Below are 16,741 nucleotides of genomic sequence, written 5' to 3' on the forward strand. Positions count from 1 at the left end.
CTTCACAACAAAAGATGGTTTGATTATAAGAAAATTGGTATCAATTATTTTTACAGCCTCAGAGTTTAAAATTTAGCTATGAGGATCCCAAGGTCAAACATTTCATTTGGAAATCAGTGCCTGACTTGCATGCTATTTAAGTCTGGGTCTTCTGCATAGAAGTGACAATAAAGCAAGCCTGCTCATTTTAAAAACCATTCCATTGTGGATTATTTGTTTAAACACACTAGTGATCCAAACTAGTGGATTAGTGCAAACTAGTGACCACAACTCAGTGCTGTTCAACTCTGCTGTAAATAACATGATGTATGCTATAAAAAATAAAAGGCATTGTTTTCCTGGCAGAAGCAGAGATGTTTTACGAAGTTTTCAATAAAGAGGAAAATGTGGTTAAAAAGAGTCTTTAGATGTCTCTCAAATATACATAACACTTATGAAATACAGAGAAACCACTGTTTCAGCTCTAAGAAGTTCTTACTGTGTTTGGGAAAGCACAATTTTGGGGAAAAAAAAAAGAATAGTCATGATAGTCTAAAAATGCATAAGAAATCTTTCATATAATCCAAAGCAAGAAAATTACATTTTATTGTACTTCTGTGAATCAGATCACAGCTGAGAAGCTGACAATTGGGTTTCTTGCACACAGCAGATTTCAAGCATTAACTGGTTGCAGAAGAGTGATTAGTTTTCCTGGACATGGAAAGACAAAATAAAATATGTGATTTGACAACTCTGCAAAATCCAAAAGCAACTAAAAGAAAGAAACATGAGGAAGGAAGGAAAGAAAACAAATATCTTCTAGAAACAAGGGGCTTGGTTTTGTGGGTTTTATAGGGTTTCTTTTTTAAAGGTTTAACAAATTCAGTATACAAGATTACTTGGTTTCTTTTGGGCATTGGTTATCTTACATTTTTGAAAATTAACTACTGAAAATATAAAGTTTTATGATTTAGAACTGCAGTGCAAAATTAGATATGTAGCCTGACAAGCACAGTTCAACAGAGAAAAAAGTTTTATGATGGGTCTGCATACACCAGGTGAATGTTGCTTTAAAGTGTTTTAACAAGTTCTGGTTACTCACTAGTCTCCTAGAATTGTTCATGTTTTTTAAACACCCTTTTCGTTCGATGAGATGACACTATAGCAGACTATGTGAATGATATTATGAAATAGTACTTGAACTTCTAATATCAAAAAACCCCCCCTAGCCTGTGACTTTTAACAACTGTACCATATGCCTTTTGAATATTTAAGTTAAGATTTTTCAGATGCTTTTGTCAGAGTAACTCCGATTCTGCTGTACTGCATTTAGGTATCTTTCTTCCCACTACACTTCTACAAGAGTTGATGGATTGTTTAATATTTTCTGCAGGAGTCTGCTAATGTTACCAGACAGTCACAGTACCAAATTTTGCCTCATTCTTTACCATTTTGTAGAAAGTAGTATTTCAACTACAAACAGACAAATTATATTAGACTCGATAAAATATTAATGCAGCTCCCAGCAATCCAATTAATCTATTCACAGCCAAACATCAAATACAGATTTTAGAGCATGTAAAACCTATAATGAACACTAGTTTTTCTAAAGCTATACTACCAATACTTTTTAAGCTTTCAGCACATTAGAGTTATTTTGAAGGCTAGATGATCGACCATTTACTTCTGGAACTCTGCACAGCTGGAGCAGTCCTTAAGGTTGATGTTGATCTATACACTTTCAAAGTATTTTAGTCCAATGTTCGTAAAACCTGTGATGTCACATGTTAAAACCAATTTGAAGCTGAAAAACCAACATTTTTGATGAGCATGCCATCTAACATATCAGCAGCCGCCCCATTCTGTTCTGCGTTAGCATGGAACTTGAGCTTTTACAAAGAATAAAGAACTCCCGTGCATCCTTCCTGTTACATTATTCTCCCTATTCACTTCAGTGCCCAAATAAACCACAGTAGAAGTTGAAGAAAAGGGACCACTGAGCAGCGTGGAGTTGTCTTCCCACAGCTATCTTAGACCGCATTTCCAAAATATTATCAGTCCATTCCTTAAAGAGGCCAGATACTTAGATTAAAGCTAAGTCTCAAGCAAATGTAAGTTTAACTTACAGGACTTTACAATCCGATCTGTAACCCTTTATATAGACACACAGCATTGGAACAAGGCGTAAATCGTGATAAGAACCTAGAGGCCTTTCAAAGTTTGTGCGAAGATATAGAGAGTCTAATGTTTAATCTGCATTAAGGCTCCTGAAGGTGGTACTACGCTTTCCCACTGAACTGAACGACTAAAGTTACTGAACTGAACGACTTTGTATTTTTCATGTCATTTCTGAGACTATCAGTTCAGAAAAAATAAACCACAAAATCAAATATTTAGAAATGTCAGCCTGAAAAAGGACTTCAATTTTTTAACCTCTGTTTGCAGGCAGAAGGCCTTAAGGGGCAAGTTTCATTTTTCTTAAAATATACGTTTCAAATAAACATATTTTAACTGTAGTAACTCTGCTGCACTTTAGGAAGCTTAATATTTGTAGTATGATGTGTACATGCCAGCACTATCTCCAGAAGTTGAAAACTGAAAACAAATTAGGTTTATTAAACTATTACTAATTTAAGTACCTATATTTCTTAAAGTTCTGATCAGTGAGCCCTGAAGAAAAAATTGCAAGAGTATATTGGAAAAGAGGTGAACAAAGTCACACACTGCTTGTAGGGGTGGGGGTTTTTGGGCAATTCTAAGTACACCTGTTATTCCAAGTATCTCTGTGGAACAGGACTCCTCTGGTATACAGTCTTCAACTATTTTTCAAAGATAAAGATGATAGACATTAATTTCATTCACACGTTACTATAGACAGAGTTTAAAACCACAAAGTGGTCTTAAAGAAAAAAAGTTCTGTGGAAATGCGTCCTTAACTTCTTCACAACAGTCACTAACTCACAAACTGGACATTCAAAGCAGTATTCCAATCAGCAGAAATTGAAGTAATTTCTTACAGAAGTACTGTCTTGAGACAATAGTCAAAGCTGAGTTTTGCATCTAGAATTAGGATTCAGCTGCTGTGTTTGAGAAGCGTATCGATCCCAATTACCCTGAGTACACAATCAACTGAAAATTAAATAAATCCATTAGTTTAATTTTAACTTAAATGAGTCCTTAAAGATACTTAAAAAATGCCCCATCAGTGAATGTTCTCTCTTCAATGTATTTAATGCAGAAACATCACGAACAGGATATGCACATAAGAGCCAGGTCATTATTAATGCTAAATTATTCATAATGGTAATCAAACTGATGAATGTCACACAGAATGAAAGCACAACTCTGACCAATCCTATTTTTTCACTTGCAACTAATTTGTACTTGGACCATCTGAAGATTCAGAAGCCTACTGTACGTGTGTTGTTGGGGGGGGGGGAGGGGGTTGTTTGTTTTTTGGGGGGTTTGGGTTTTTTTTGTTTTTAAAAGAAAGCATCACCTACCAAAGTTAAGAACTGACCACATGAAATTACATTCACTTGCCACCCACTTCTGGCTGGGGCGAGAGACAGCTTTATGCTTGGTCTTAGTCCTTGCTCATCCTGGCCACTCCAGTTAAACGCATTTTAGAACACTGTTGTAGAGACATGTGATTAAGACCAGTACTGGATACCTCTTTCTCTTTATAGAGGTCCATGGTCATTTGATCAATTTTTCATTCTGCTTTCCAGTCAGCTTCTTCATTCAGATATTTAACGAGCACTTCCAAATCTCTCTATACACTGACAATTGATTCCAACCCATTACCAATATTCTCATCCCCTGCCTTGTTCCTCACAGAACCCTTCAAAAAAACCAAAATGTGTTTCCCTCTCCCTGGAAGAATCCCAGCATTATCACTTCCCTTTTAATTTTCAGTGTAATTCTGGTTATCATTCACAATTTGCACTAAAGCGTTGCCAGCATACAGAGTGCAGGCTTAAATGGCACGGAAAAAGATAAGATAACCATGACCCATGGCTATAGAAGAGTAAACAGATCACAGAATCACAGAATGTTAGGGATTGGAAGGGACCTTGAAAGATCATCCAGTCCAATCCCCCTGCCGGAGCAGGATTGCCTAAACCATATCACACAGGAATGCGTCCAGGCGGGTTTTGAATGTCTCCAGAGAAGGAGACTCCACAACCTCTCCGGGCAGCCTGTTCCAGTGTTCAGTCACCCTCACCGTAAAGAAGTTTTTCCTCATATTTATGTGGAACCTCCTGTGTTCCAGCTTGCACCCATTGCCCCTTGTCCTGTCAAGGGATGTCACTGAGAAGAGCCTGGCTCCATCCTCATGACACTTGCCCTTTACATATTTATAAACATTAATGAGGTCACCCCTCAGTCTCCTCTTCTCCAAGCTAAAGAGACCCTCCCTCAGCCTCTCCTCATAAGGGAGATGTTCCCCTCCCTTAATCATCTTCGTGGCTTTGCGCTGGACTCTCTCTAGCAGTTCCCTGTCCTTCTTGAACTGAGGGGCCCAGAACTGGACACAATATTCCAGATGCGGCCTCACCAGGGCAGAGTAGAGGGGGAGGAGAACCTCTCTTGACCTACTAACCACACCCCTTCTAATACACCCCAGGATGCCATTGGCCTTCTTGGCCACAAGGGCACACTGCTGGCTCATGGTCATCCTGCTGTCCACTAGGACCCCCAGGTCCCTTTCCCCTACGCTGCTCTCCAACAGGTCTGTCCCCAACTTGTACTCATACATGGGGTTGTTCTTGCCCAGATGCAGGACTCTACACTTGCCCTTGTTATATTTCATTAAATTTCTCCCCGCCCAACTCTCCAGCCTGTCCAGGTCTCTCTGAATGGCTGCGCAGCCTTCCGGCGTGTCAGCCACTCCTCCCAGTTTTGTGTCATCAGCGAACTTGCTGACAGCGCACTCTAATCCCTCATCCAAGTCATTAATGAATATATTGAATAGAACTGGTCCCAGTACCGACCCCTGAGGGACTCCGCTAGACACAGGCCTCCAACTGGACTCTGTCCCATTGACCACCACTCTCTGGCTTCTTTCCTTCAGCCAGTTCACAATCCACCTCACTACCCGATCATCCAGACCACACTTCCTCAGTTTAGCTGCGAGGATGCTGTGGGAGACCGTGTCAAACGCTTTACTGAAATCAAGATAGACCACATCCACAGCTTTACCGTCATCTATCCACCGGGTTACATCCTCATAAAAGGCTATCAAGTTGGTTAAGCATGACTTCCCCTTGGTGAAGCCATGTTGAGTGCCCCTAGTGAAGATTCAAGTTCTTCAGGCTCTGTTGGCCTTCATCATGTTGCGGCTGCAAAATGAGGCTAGTATTCTTGTCTCCTGTAGAACTACTTAATGTAAGATATTTATGCACTGTGATATTATCGTAATTCCTGTGGCTGACAGGAAGCACCAGCTGAAGCTCTGGAGTCTATTCTGATGCACTGTAAAAAAAAAAAAGTAAAAGAACATGACATACCTTCTCACTTGCCTGTAACAAGTTTTCACAGGCAACTTGGATGTTGAATATCATTCTGATTCAATTGTTCCACGTAACTGGGATGACAAATTTTGCCATGTGACTTCAGTTACACATCAGGAATTCTCTTACATGAAGAAATACTGGATCTCAACATGAAAATAGTACCGCACCCCACTACAAAGAAATACAATTTGTAAAAAAAAAAAAAAAAGCTAGGAGTTCATCTACAGTAAGAAATACCACAAAAAAAATTCCCAGAGATTCTATCACTTGTGCAGCTTAACCAATATTATCACTAGTGAAAATAAAGTAGACTTTCCAAAACATTTACAATATTACACTGGCTTGCTTACGGGACAAAGTTTTAAAAAGCAAGATGAGCGTTACGGAACAAAAGAGCAGTTCACACATTCTGCCTCCAAAGGATGCTAATGCTCTTTCAGCTAGACAGCAGCACACCAAACTGGCTTATCTTTTGGGTAAGTTTTCTAACAGAGGAAAGTTTCTGAAAGCTAATACCAGCATGGCACAAGAAAAACACAGTATGAAAACACTTCTCAACTAGGAATGAATTTCACAGCAGCTGTACATCAGCTGGTCCCACAGTCTGAACCTCCACAGCAGCAAACTGCTGCTCTTTACACTGTTTTTCACTACCAGTAACTTCTCAGAGAAGAACAAACAAACCTCTTCAGGACCACCAGATTATGCAGAATAGCAGTCTACAACACAAATACTGCTCCATGTCCCTACCTGCGTATCTCTCTCAAATGCTGGAAAAGATCTGATAATAAAGGAAAAATACATGAGCTGAAACTATCAATGAGAGTTGCAGTGGTCACTGAACACTGATTCCAGTGAAAAGGCGCCATTACAAAGCTCTGACTACTGAGGACAACTTTTTAATTCCACAGAAATTAAGTTGACCACCCCAATATCAAAACCAAATACCTTGGTAAAAAAGAGGAGAAAAAACACACACACCACCATTTTTTTTTTAATGATTGAAAATAAAGCCCTGGATCACAGAAGCAAGAGTGGTAAGCGATACCAAGAGACAGTCTAGGGAGACTAGCTTGACAAGGGTACCTTTTCTTAACTGGCCAGGTCTCCAAGAACATTTGCTTTCAGTGACAACTGTGGATATCAGCTAAACACACCTTTCTACCTTGACTGCTCAGTTCCATTGGCCCTTCAAACAAAAGCACGAGAAATCAAAGTCATATTTCCTACAAGAAACTACAAACCACCTGCATAGTCCAGGGCTTTAGAATTCAAGTTCACTCTCTTTAGTGGATTGTAACCAGACCTTTATGTGAACCTGATGGTAAGAAAGCCTCAATGAGTTGGGAGTTACTACAACAGTACATGCGCAAGGTATTTTTTCAGTGCTCAAAGTCGCAAGCTTCTAATTTAGCCAAAAGTAAATGCCCCTTAAGAATCTTCATATTTCATAGTGTAAAACCATATTTAAGCAATCAAAAAGTGAATAATAGAGCAGTTAGCCAGCTCTTTAATACATTAGCTAAAAGTATATCAATTCCATTGATTTTTATGATGGGCTGATTTCACATAATGGACTAAGTTCGCTAGAAAGACTGTAAAAGGGAAAAAATGCTTTGCCAGAAGTAGCAGAAGGTGGTGTCAAAATGCTTTTATGACAAGCATACAGTTAAAACATTTTATTTGGAGATGTTAAATTTAGAATACTACTGTCAAGAATAGATTTGGTGCTAAAAGTTGAGTAAAAGCCAAGATTACAACACTGCAGATATTTTACAGATTTCAGTTATATTTCACTTTAAATATTTTGTTTTATTCCTAGCTAAGAAACAGGAAGCTTGGACTACGAATAGTCAAACTTCAACAAGGCAAAAGGTTAACAGCAGGATGCTTCAAGGATCCATAAAGCAAGCAACATTTAAAGGTACTAATTAATGAGCTGGAAAAGAAAGTAGAAAAGTTAACAGTTACACAGGTTAGTCAAGTACAGAAGACCAAAAATGGAACCAACCGGGAGCTAATCAACCATGATGTACAGGTAACACAGTGGCAGACAGAATTCAACGTTAATAAATGCAGAAGAAGCATCACTGAAAGTTAAAGACAGAATTATTAGTATGGTCAGCAACCTCCTAAATTAAGTAGACCTAGGATAAACAAGAGGATTACAAGCATCCCTGTGGAACTCAAGGAAGATCTCTGTTCAATATGAGAACACTGCTGTTGAAAATTAAAAGTACCAAGATTCAAAAGCAGCAGTGGCAAGCATCAGCAAAACTGTGGTATCTTCATATAAAACCAGTGCTTCATTGTAAATCATTACCTGAAAAAAGCTGCTGCAGTATTAGATTTGATGTCTGAAGAAACTTGTATAAAGAGAAGTAGAAATTAATACTGTTAATACAAAGAATCACAAAGCAAGACATGAAAAAATACAGTTATAAGTAGACTAAATAATGTAAACAGAAGGGAAATCATTTACACCTCAAAAATTAAGATACTGCCCAGTGAAAGTGGGAAGTATGCAATTCCAAGGGATTCTTTTTTGATACAATGCATAATTAAATATTTAAAGTAATTTCTAGTGTGTCTTTATAATTAAAGAATCTGCCAATAGTCAAAGAAGGACAGAAAAGTGGACTGGGATGAGGAACATCCCATTTAAGGATCCAAGTCTGCTTCTGTTAAGTATTGGTGGAAGACCCACACCATAACAGAAGTATTCGACAACTGTCTTCTGTAACATTTCTTGTATCTGCCACAAGCTATTCATCTAGATGAACTCCAAATAAGGTCTACTGCCACAATTTCAATGGTAAAATCACCATGTTAGGTCTGCGAGGGGGGAGGACGCATCAAAAACACCACCTTTCAAACAAACTTTAAAAATCAAGATCCTGAAGAGCAACACCGGAATGCAAAACACACAGTATAACTTGGCCTAAAGGACAGCACTAGAGACTTCTAGAATTTCGTTAATAATTTAAGACAAATAAAAGAACTTGAAAATTCTTGATTAAATGATTTGTTTATAAGTATGAAACAGCACCATTCTCAAAAGCACCGCTCCAGCTGTTAAAAGGTGTTTCAATGCATCGTATACAAAAAAAAAAAAAAAGTTCTATTTCAAGTTGTAGGCCAGTCTTTTCCCTTGTAAGCACTGAACGCTCCCAGTACAAGCCAACTTGCATCTAGAGATGGTTCCTGCACTTCCACATAGCAGACAGTTTGGGGAGGACTACATAGCCAAAGACCATACCATTCTGGTCCTGTGAATCAAACTTTTGTGCCAGGTGCATAGTCTGAGACTGATCATGTGCACTAAAAAAAAAAAAGTCACTAAAAATATAAAATGCAAAATCTGTCAAGAATATCCTGTCTCTTGAACTAAACATAATGTAAACTGCATGCAAATGATTTAAGTATTTGGAAGTACCCTATTTTTAGATGAGTGTCCCTGGAGCTACTTTTTGTTCTCATCCCAAAGACAAACATCACGCTCTTTCTGTGATAGAAGAAAGAAAAATGTTTAACAAGTTCACAGCTAATATATATTTTACCAACATGTATACAACAAAGAAAGGACAGCAGGGTACTACTTTGCTAAAGCTGCAATTTGGCATTGAAATTTATTCTAAATTGCCTCTATTCTTTCTCTGTATAGATTATTCCTGAACTCATTTGAACAAATCCAGTTTGAAATGATGGGGGGGGTGGGGCGCAGAATTTTTGTATAAAAGTGAAACAGTACCACCTCACCACTAGGACATGCAATGACTGTCACATGGTATTTTTAACACTTTTCCATGACTTTCATTAGTGTCTTTCAATTGCCCTGTTCCTACAGGAACAAGGTATATGAAGAATAAGGTATCCTCATTCACGCAGCTTACGATTCTGAAAAGCCAGGAAACATCCAATAATCATAGAATCACCGAATGGTTTGGGTTGGAAGGGACCTTAAAGATCATCTAGTTCCAACCTCCCTGCCACGGGCAGGGACACCTTTCCTCTAGACCAGGTTGCTCAAAGCCTCATCCAACCTGGCCTTAAACACGGCCAGGGAGGGGGCAGTAGTAATAATAGTCCAAGTGTTATCACTATCACCTTGATCTGAAGAGTGGCTTGTACGTAGTGTCCTTGCCAGGTACCATTTGTATCATTTTTCTGAAGATGACTATGCTGCCACAATCTCTCTATCGGCAATCATTTGAGGAACATTTATCTCTAATGTGCATTCATGTTTTACAGATAAGGTAAGCTGGACAAAATGCAATGAATTCAAATTCAAAGCGCTCACAACAGCACTCAAAAAAGGCCAACATCACAGGAGGACACGGACAAAATTCCAAGTCACAGAAAATGACGAAGTTGGCACTAGAAAGTGAAATGCTTTCTCCAATATAAGCAATCCTTTGTATTTACAATAAAAATGAGTTCTGTGGTGTTCCAAGTGTTCAGAGTGGCATGATCTTCACTGAAAGGAGCAAAATCGAGAGCAGCAGTGTATAAAAATACATGGTTAGTTACATAGCTTTGGTTTGCACAGCTGGTGGCTATGTTCATTTACAGTTCACGTAGTGCCAACATCATTTATATAAACAGAAGAGGCTGGTTCACTCCTGTTCATCGTCATAAAAGTTATTTCTCTCAGCAGCTGCTGCACAAAGATGAGTTCCTATTTCAGTATCTCACCCAGTAAGTTTACAAAGTGGCAGGTTGTCAAGACTGCTAAAAACAAGTAGGACCTAAAGAAACTTGGCCGTACTTAATAATCAGCGGGGCGGGGGGACGGGGCGGACGAACGACGCACACTTCTGCTTTCCTGGAGTGGAAGGCGGTAGCAGCCCTCTGTTAACACGAGGTAAAGTCACATGAAAACTGAGCTGCTTTAGGCAACTACTGTGGGAATGAGCACCTTAGTTTCCCCGACCCTCTTCGGCTTTATGAATTAAAAGGAAACAAAATAAGGCTGATCCGGATTCCAGCAGATAAGAGAAAGTCTAAAATATTGCTCCCACGTTATGTAATAACCATTAACTGATCGAACTTGATGTGACAGCGGTGCAGAGGCAGAGCCGGGGATGCTGCCCTGGTACCCCCCTGCTCACACACACACGCTCCCGAGGCTGCTGACACAGAGCAGCTCCCCGACCCCTGGAAGCAGCAACAGGACTTCCCCAGACCTCCCCCGGCCGCCCGCGCCCGTCCCCAGCAAGGAACAACTTGGGGAGCCGCTGGAATGCAGCACGCAGGCTGTGTGTGCCCGTCACCCCCCCGCCCCGCTCCTCCCCGGCGGCTGCCCCCCGAGCGGGCACCGCGGCGGGGCCGCCCCGCTCCTCCGGCCGCCCGGCGGGGAGGAAGCGGCGATCGGCGAGGCGGCGGCCCCCCCGCCGGCGGCCGGAGGGGGGAGAAGCCCGGCGCTGCCTGAACTCGGCGCTTCCCTTTCGCCGAGCCCCAGCGCGGGGCGGGAGCGGGGGGGAAGCGGAACCCGAGGCGCCCGGAGCCCGCACTCACCTCGGCCCTCTCTGTCGCTGCGGGGCGGCCGGCCGTCGGGGGGAGGTGACGGGCGCCTCCGGCCCCGCCGCTGCTGCGCCTGTCACCGGGCGCCCCGGGAGGAGAGTCCCGCAGGGTAAATCCCCCGGGCGGCAGCGGGGACGAGCCGCGCACCGCCCGCTCGTCGCGGCGGCCGCTGCCTCGCACCCAGTTGAGGCGCGGCCGCCGTTGCCGTTGCGCAGCCGGGCTGCCGGCGGCGGCCGCTGCCGCTACGGCCACCGGGAACCGGCGCCTCCACTCGCCGCCTCTCTCCGCGGCCGGGGAAGGAGCGCCGCGCCGCCACCACCGCCGCCGCCGCCTCAACCCCCCTCTTCCTGCGGCTGCCGGGAGCCGCGCTCCGGGCGCAGCGGCGCGATCACACAGAGCCCGGCGCAGGAGCCGCCGCCTCCCTCAGCGCCTCGGTGCCCGCAGCTGCAGCCCCCCGGCGGCCGCCGCTCCGCATGCCCCGTCCTCGCCGCACTGCCGGCGGCGGCGCCCCCGCCCGCCCGCTCTCCCGCGCGCGCCGCTGCTGCCCAAGCCCTCCCTCAGCGCCGCACCTCCATCACCGGCGCGGGGGCGGTGGCGGCGGCGCGGGGGGCGGGCGCAGGGAAAGGGGCGGTGACCGCTCCGCCGCGCGAACACGTCCCCCCCGCGCGCCCGCGCCCCCTGGGCGGAGCCCACGCGCCCCGCCCCGCCGCTACCCCGTACCCCGGATGTGCGGGCGGGGAGGGGGACGGTGTCGTAGAGGTGCCGGTAGTGTGGGGCCGGCGAGAGGCGTGTGTGTTCCCGCCGGTGCCCCCCCACCCTCGGTACAGCAAAGCTGGCGGTGCCCTCGGTCCCCGCCTGTCCCCAGGTTGGGGGGCGCGGTTCGTATTGGCCGGTTCTAGTCAAACGCGCGGGTAGAAGCGCCGCTGGCCCGCGCCCCCAGCCGCCCTCTGGCCGAGGGGTGCAGTGTGCGGGGGTGTCCCTACGCGGTCCCTGGGGTGCGAACACGCGGCTGCGAGCGCGGGTTGCGGCCCTGTGTGGTGTAGCGGGTTTGTAGCGATCTCGCAGGAGTGGTGCGCTCCTGTGTGATCCCCGCTGCGCCCACGGTCACGCGTCCCTTAAAAGCAGGTCTGGGCTGTGAGGACGAGCGAGATCTGCGTGACCTACCAAATCGTCCTTCCTACACCTTTCGATGGCGGCCGCCAGCGACAGCAGTTCCCAGCTCGTTGCTGGGCCACGGGTGGCTTTGGCGTAGGTTGCGTGCCGCCAGCGTGGCCGGCCAGCAGCGATTTGGGGACCCACGGCTGAAAGAAATGTTGCATTGGGTCGACGGGCTGTAACAAGCCTCCTCTTAGCAGTGGCCCCTGAGCCGGGGCAGCGGGCGATGGGTATGGGGCCCATCGCAGCATCAAAATGTTAGACGTGTGCCCTGTAACAATGTTTGTGTACTAAGATCATTCAACAGCTAGAAAAATACTTCAAACCCCCCCCAAGATATATTTTGACACTTGAATTCTAGGAAGTGTTTTATCTTACCCTACTCTTAAATTCAGCTTTTTAAAGTCTATAGATCAAAGTTTGTACGCCGCCTTTAAAAAGTCTAACTAGCAAAGTTTCAGTGAAGAAAACACTGGGTTTCCTTGACGAGTGAATCTTAAGTCTCTGAAATGATGTATAACTTTAAAGAGGCATTTGTTTACAGAACCCAAAAACCATGCTGTGCTCATTATAAACATATTTAACAAGTTCCTTGGCAGAAACCCTATATTCTAAATAGAATTTCAACAGGGAAAGGAGAAAAAAAAAAAAAAAGGTCTGCAGACAAAGTTAGGTGAGTGCCAAACACTTTCATACTGATGCCCCACAATTGTGTGGGGGATTTTGCTGGTGCTTCCATTTATTTCTCTCTTTAAAGACCTTTCTGTTCAGACACTGACTGATGCTAGTCCTTTACCCATCACACACTTGCAGCTGCCACTAGCCCTGTGGTATTTTTATTTTTTTCTAACCATAAGATTCATTTTTTTACTGTCTTTGCCACATACACAGGTGCTACTTGCTCTTGCCTCCCTCAAAAGTAACAGGCTTTTTTTAAAGGCACTTACATTTCCCAACAGTTCATTTGGGATACTTTTTCTTCAAACAAAACCAGTGAGTTCAGAATCTTGCTGTGCCCCCACAGATCTGTTGAGGATGAGTACTTAGTTTGCAGGGTAGAGAGCATACAGAATCTTGTTTCTCCGTATATTTTGATGTATGCACATTTTGACAGCTGTATACTTGCCTACTTTTGCAAGCGTTAAAGAAGATATTTCAGGCCCAGCAGGAGAGCGCAGGCAGCAGCACGGTGGTTGCACTTGGACTCCATCTGCCTGCTCTCCTCTCGCTGGAGGGAGTCAAAAGTGGACGATGGATCCCTGAGGAGAGGAGACATCTAGCCAGGGTAAGCTGAGGATTAGACTAAAAGTGGCTTTGACTAATGTTGATGGAAATAGTTGGAATAAAAAACATTTTGAAAAAAATGCTTAAAGTCGTGGTCAGGTGACAGAGTAAACATACATGTAAAAATACCAAGATAGCCAATGCATAAACAGTAGGACAAGGGGGCATTCTTCGCCCAGCGCGGGACCCGCGCGTATGTGCGCCTTCAATGAGCTGAATGGGATTCCTGCTGTGCTTAAACAACTTAAATGCTTGAGCTGTGCTGTATTGCTCAGCTGATAAATTCATCAGGGACCGTGTACTATGACAGGCAGCTTCCCTGTGAGAGGTAATGCGCACCGCTGCAAGAACTATAGAGCTGCCTTCATTTAGCATTTATAGGCTGGGGATTGAATATGTGTGTGTTTATACACAGGCAGATAATATAAGAAGTATCAGGCTTTCCTGTGCCAAAAAGGTGTGTTTTCAATTTATAGTAAAAAGTTTTAGCAATAATGATCTATTGTATGCAAGCAGTTTACAGCATGGAAGCAGCTTAAGACTTGTTCCTTTATGACTGATGATGCCGTAGGATGTATCCCAAATCCCTCTGGTGGAATGTCTCTATGACACCTCGGTTATCTATTCTATTGCATTGCAACCGAGTCCAGGAAACTCACTTAGCAAAAATGGTATCAATTTCATGAAAATAAATCAGTGTGAGACATCTAGATACAGCCAAAGACACTTTCAGAAGTGATAGGAATTCACTAAACCATATAGATAAAAAGATGTAATTTTGGAGTAAGTGTACATTCAAAAACATAGTCTATAATTTAAGGACTAAGTTTATGGCATTTGTATTACGAGAAGTATATAGAGATTCAGGTTTATGGATTGTGGAGCACTACTAAGCCAACTTTGTAAAATTATTATTGGAGGGATCTTTTAAAATATGTACTTCTCCAAGTTATGAGAACAAATAAATAGATTTTAAAAATCTTTCTGACGGTTTGTAATTATAGTCAATGCTATCCTTCTGATTTCATGAGACTCTCAAATTATTCTAACATACATAATGCAGAATGCCTGGAGGGAAGGAAAAGAAAAAGGATTTTTCTTTGGTTACGTTTGTCCAAGCTGTGCCACCCCACAAAATACAGATATAGTACACTGCAGATGGGAACCCCCTGTGTAATCTGTACTGTAGCAGGCACTGATGGGCACAGTTGCCTGCGTAGGTCTCCATCTTACATGTGCGGCCCACCTACAGCTGCAGAGAGGTGAACTGACGGAGACAAATGCCAAAGCTTCCAGGCTCAGGGCAGACGAGAAGCTGAAGTTCAGCCTACCTGCAAGACAGGGGGCCAGAGACACCAGGGGCCAGATCGCAGAGACAGGGTATGTGTAACCGTAATTCATGGCAGCAGCATGGCTTAGTGTCGTGAGGACAACAGCCAGGAGCAGCCTTGCCAAAGAACCCTCACAGAACCAGGGTTAAAATGTTCCCCAGCTGAAGCAGGTCACTGTGTCAGGATTTGGCAGTTTGCTGCATCGGAATCTGAAACGGCATCCCATTTAAACTGAATGCAAACAAGCAGTACCTTAATGAAGGTCATTTTGCACTCATTCAGTATTTAAATGGTGTTTTTAAAAGAAAACCTTGGAAATAAAAAGTATATTTACATGCCAGATACAATCCACTTTGTAAAAAGAAAGAAATATGTAAATACTGTCTTCACATCAACTTTGGGGAAGTGTTTGTCCCACCAGAGCTAATTGCCAATGAAGAAATTGGCGTTTATTGCTGAGGTTGTTACAAAGGACATCATAAACTAACTTTATTATAGCAAACATTAAACTGTATTTGCATTATTTCTATCACATTGTCTTTGTTTTACAAGCTGTCTGCAATAGCTGTTCTTGGAAGGTCTCCAACAAAGCATTCTCTTTGGGGCTACTAACTGCAAATAAGATTAAAGCTTAATATGTCTGGTAATGTTTTATTTTAAAGAGTGCAGTTTGATTTCTTATGGTCAGTTGGGATCCCACATATCCTCATCTCTTCTGTTTTTCAACTTGCTGCTCTCAATAACCCCAAAAGGCAATTTGCCAACAGATGTCCTTTCACCACTTTTCCTGGAGTGTCACTGAGAGGCAGTTATACACAGCTTCTACTCCAGAATCCAAGACTTCTGTCTATTAAATGCAACTTCTTTTTTTCCCTCTAGCCTGGGCAAGAACAAAGCACTTTGTGTCCTCCACTTGTTCCAGTGACATGCAATGAATAAAGATGAGTAAAGCTCGTTTGCTCAAACCAAGCAATCAGGAGCAGGTAATCTCTGTGCTCCTCACCTATAGCACTGATTTGCTCCAAGAGAGCTGCAGCTGTACTGTGTGAATTTTTCTTGATAACAATAAAAATACGCTTTGGGCAAGTAAGAAAGAGGGAGCACTATGAGAACTTGTCTGTCTTTCATGAACCTGATCCCACCCTCCCCCTCAGCTGATCTGATCTCACCTCACTTGTAAGGGTGGGAGGAGGGAACAGCTGGGATCTGTGCTGGTACCCTGGAGGGGAGGGTAGAGCACCTTCCCATCTGCCAGGGTTCAAGGGTCCCAGCACTCTCAGGATGCTCCCTGAGCCCATAAGTGCACAGCTCTTGTCTGCTTTGCTCCTTTGCTGGGGGAGGAGTGAGAGGGAGAACAGGTCTCCTTCACCCCATTCCTTCCCCTGTATTGGACTGGAACTAGGATGCTGTCCTGTATTGGAGGAGAAAGTTAAGGACAGAAAAACAGTGAGACTGGACCAGTGAAACTGGACTGGGTAAGCCTAACCCTACAGATATCATGTGAGTTTGACAACCTAATAATTACTGAATCATTTGGTACCATGTGCAAGCTGAATTGCAGCCACACTGTGCTACTGTCATCTATACTGCAATATTGTACCACAGAAGCGTCAGGAACTGGAGGAGACCATGAATCATCAAGGCAAGTTTGGTAAAAAGAATGTTGTTGGCGACTCTTGCACTTTCTTTTTTTCAATATTCTTAAAATTCATCTTGACCGATACCACACTTTTCCTATTGGGCCTACTGGAGCAAACCACCTGAGGCTAACATTTTTGGAGTGTTAGTTCCTCATCAGGAGCTAGTTTCTCAAATCCTGGTCCTTAAATTATACTTCTGTTAACTCTCCTATTGAAAACAAGCTTTAGGACAACAACAGACCATATCAGTATACTCGTCAGCTTCGTTGTCAGAGGTCCAAGATCATTTAAACCAAGTTTTCCAAAGAAG

At 43.6% G+C, this 16,741-nt stretch overlaps 1 protein-coding gene across 2 annotated transcripts in view; it reads right to left on the reverse strand.

Moving 5' to 3' along the window:
• The window catches only part of GALNT1 (polypeptide N-acetylgalactosaminyltransferase 1), a 97,485-nt gene extending 85,986 nt beyond the window's left edge, over positions 1–11,499 (reverse strand). For both annotated transcript variants that reach the window (XM_068396491.1, XM_068396490.1), the window contains exon 1: positions 11,016–11,499. The gene's annotated coding sequence lies outside the window, so the exon portion shown is untranslated. The remainder of the gene's footprint in view (positions 1–11,015) is intronic.
• Between the last annotated feature and the right edge of the window lie 5,242 nt (positions 11,500–16,741).

Source organism: Nyctibius grandis, chromosome 3 (genome assembly GCF_013368605.1).
Source record: "Nyctibius grandis isolate bNycGra1 chromosome 3, bNycGra1.pri, whole genome shotgun sequence".
NCBI classification, from domain to species: Eukaryota; Metazoa; Chordata; class Aves; order Nyctibiiformes; family Nyctibiidae; genus Nyctibius; species Nyctibius grandis.